Genomic DNA, 3,381 nt, shown 5'->3' with positions numbered 1-3,381 from the left:
TAATAAACACTTGTTATGGGAAACTTGGAAAATATAGAAAACTAGGGTAGGAAAAGTTCTGCCACCCACTAATAACATGTATGTCGTTAGTGTTTTTGTAGGAATATCTGTTAATATGGTTGTAATCATTCCGTACCTTGTGTCTGATAGTGGATCTATTTTTTTTCCTCTTAGCATTATACCTCAAACATGTTTGTCGTGTTAACAAAATCTGTAAATATCACTTTAATTAGATGTTGATTTTTTTATGGATGCACTTCAATATAGTATTGAATATTTAAGTTATTTCCAATTTGGGGACATTTAAAATAATACTTTGATTGATACCTTTATGTATAAAGCCCTTTGGATAGGAGGGACAGATTTCCTCAAGTTATATATCTAAAAAGTATTACAAGATATAAATGTTACAAGAAAATAATGTTAAAAGATATAAATATTTAAGGCTTTTGTTATATATAATCAAACACTGCCCAAAAAACTGTAACAATTTACAACACCACTAGTAATGTAGGGGTGCCCACTTCACAACATGTTTTCCTAAATAGAGTATTATCATTAAAAAAGAATAACAGCCAGTGGGCGTGGCTCAGTGGTTGAGTGTTGACCTATGAACTAGGAGGTCAGGGTTGGATTCCCGTCAGGGCACGTGCCCAGGTTGCCGGCTCAGTCCCCAGTGTGGGGCGTGCAGGAGGCAGCCAATCAATGATTCTCTCTCATCATTGATGTTTCTATCTCTCTCTCATATATATATATATTTAAAAGAATAAACAAAACCAAAACACTATGCCAACTTGATTAGCAAAAACAACTCTCAATTTTCTTTGTTTTTAAAAATATGAGTAGTACATGCATACAAGAAAAAGTCAAATAGCATAACAGGGCATAAAAGAAAAAAGCAATAGTCTCCCTCTTCCTGCCAATCTCAACCTCCCCTGCTCCCCAGAGCAGCCACTGTGAAAGTTTCTGGTTCATACCCTTCTGAATTTTTTAAATTAAAGTCTTTGCAAACTAGTCCGAGGTACTATTTATATCAGACTTCTCTGAGTCTTGAAAGCCTTCCCATGTCAATGCACACAGCGCTCCTCTTTGAATGTATAATAACGTACTGAACCAGCACCCTATTGATTGGCATTTAGGTTCTTTCCAATGTGTTGCTGTTGCCAACGATGCTGCAGTGAACATCTTTGAAGTAAGAGCTGGGTGAACGCATGTAGGATAAATGCCTGGAGGTGGCACTGCATTACATTTGAGATCTAAAAGATGTCTGAGGCCGTTTACAATCTCACCAACAATATGCAAATGCTTATTTCCTGGCCTTCAGTGATAAACCTTGCGTTATCCGACTGATTCGTTTTTGTCAGCCTGATAGATTACGGAATGTCATCTCAGCGTGCATTCATTCATAAATATGCATTGGGTTCCTGCTGTGTGCCAGGCTCTGCTCCAGATGCTGGGGACACACAGGGACCCAAAGAAAGGATCCCTGCCCCAATGGCGCCAACAGTCTAGAACCGTGGTCGGCAAACTCCTTAGTCCGCAGAGCCAAATACCAACAGGACAACGATTGACATTTCTTTGGAGAGCCAAATTTCTGAAACTTAAACTTCTTCTAACGCCACTTCTTCAAAATAGACTTGCCCAGCGTGGTATTTTGTGGAAGAGCCACACTCAAGGGGCCAAAGAGCCGCCTGTGGCTCGCGAGCCACAGTTTGCCAACCGCGGCTCTAGAACAATGAACAGTAAACCTAACACACCGGTAAGTCGTGCCGTGAGTCAAGTGAAGAGCTTGGCGCACCAGGATCTCTGCCTTTGCTGCCTCTGAGGCGGGCGGTCGGGGCTGCCTTGTCACAGGGTCACCTGCGTGGGTTTGGGGGGGTCAGTGCTCCTTAGCCTCGCTGGGTTCTGCTGCGAAGGTTGGGAGTAGACTATCTGACTGGTAAAGGCAGATCCTGTAACCACTCTCTTGCCCTAAGGAGGGTGGGAAAGAGTCTGTGATGGACAGGGGGCTCTTTCTCACAAGCTGGGGGGTTCCTCAAGCACAAGACGGGGTTCATATGCTGAGCAGCCAAAGGGGTTTCCAAACGTCCACACACCAGGTTGGATTCCCTTTCACAAGCGCCTGGGCAAACGTCCGGGAACAAAGGTCCCCCAAAGTCAAACTGGACCTGGGAGGGTGGATCCCCGGCGTGGCCAGGGGCAGATTTGTGTCATCTGACGGGCAAGGGCAGGCAAGAGCCAAGGTCAATACTTAGAAGCAAGACCAGCTGTTGGGCCTCAGGGAATAATGCAAAGTGTCACAGATGTGAAAGCCACGTCTCCCCGGACACTAGGAGATTTAGGGGGATGTAGCGCTTGCCTCCGTGTGTAAATGTGGGTCATATGTATTTTTAGAAACTGCAGAGGGCAAAGCTACATTCATCATGTATTTGACAAATATTTAGCGAGTACCTGCTATATACCAGTCACTGGTGTAAGCATCGGGGATATAATAATGAACAAGGCACATAAATTCCTACTAATGTAAACCTGGCATGCAGTGAGGGAGCAAGTATAAAAGGACTCACACAGAAACACACATTTATGTTAGGTACTAATGGCCAGGTGCACGAAATTCATGCACTGGGGGGGGGGAGGGTTGTCCCTCAGCCTGGCCTGCACACTCTCCAATCTGGGACCCCTCAGGGGATGTCCTACTGCCAGCTTAGGCCTGGTCCCACAGGACATCCCTCTCACAATCCAGGACCACTGGCTCCTGACCACTCACCTGCCTGCCTGCCTGATCGCCCCTAACCACTCTGCCTGCCAGCCTGCTCTCCCCCAACTACCCCCCTGCCAGCCTGCTTGCCCCCAACTGGACCCCCATGCCAGCCTGATCACCCCCAACTGCCCTCCCCTCCTGGCCTGATTGCCCCTAACTGCCTCTGCCTTGGCCCTGCCACCATGGCTTTGTCTGGAAGGACATCCGGAAGGTCTCCTGGTCTAATTAGCATATTACCCTTTTATTAGTATAGATGTTAGATAGTGCTAGGTGCACTGAAATAAAATAAACCAGGGGTTAAAAAATAAAGCATACACATGACCAATAAAGCAGTGGGAGAAGGCTTCTCTGATGAGGGTGACATTTGAGCAGAGACCTGAGTGAAGGAGGGAGCCAGCCCTGCAGGTGGGAGAAGAAATTCCAGGCAGAAACCACATGCAAAGGTCCTGGGGTGGCAATGCACGTGCATATTTGAGACCATCAGGAGGCTAGTGTGGCCACAGATCAGTGAGTACTAGGACATACGTTTGGAGACACAATCATGAACCAGGTCTTAAGGGCCTTATGGGCTAAGGTAAGGCATCTTGACTTAGTCTAAAGGTTGTGGGCACCCATCAAAG

Source organism: Cnephaeus nilssonii, assembly GCF_951640355.1.
Source record: "Cnephaeus nilssonii genome assembly, chromosome: 21".
NCBI classification, from domain to species: Eukaryota; Metazoa; Chordata; class Mammalia; order Chiroptera; family Vespertilionidae; genus Cnephaeus; species Cnephaeus nilssonii.
The sequence above is the reverse complement of the archived record's forward strand: the minus strand, read 5'-3'. Positions refer to the sequence as shown.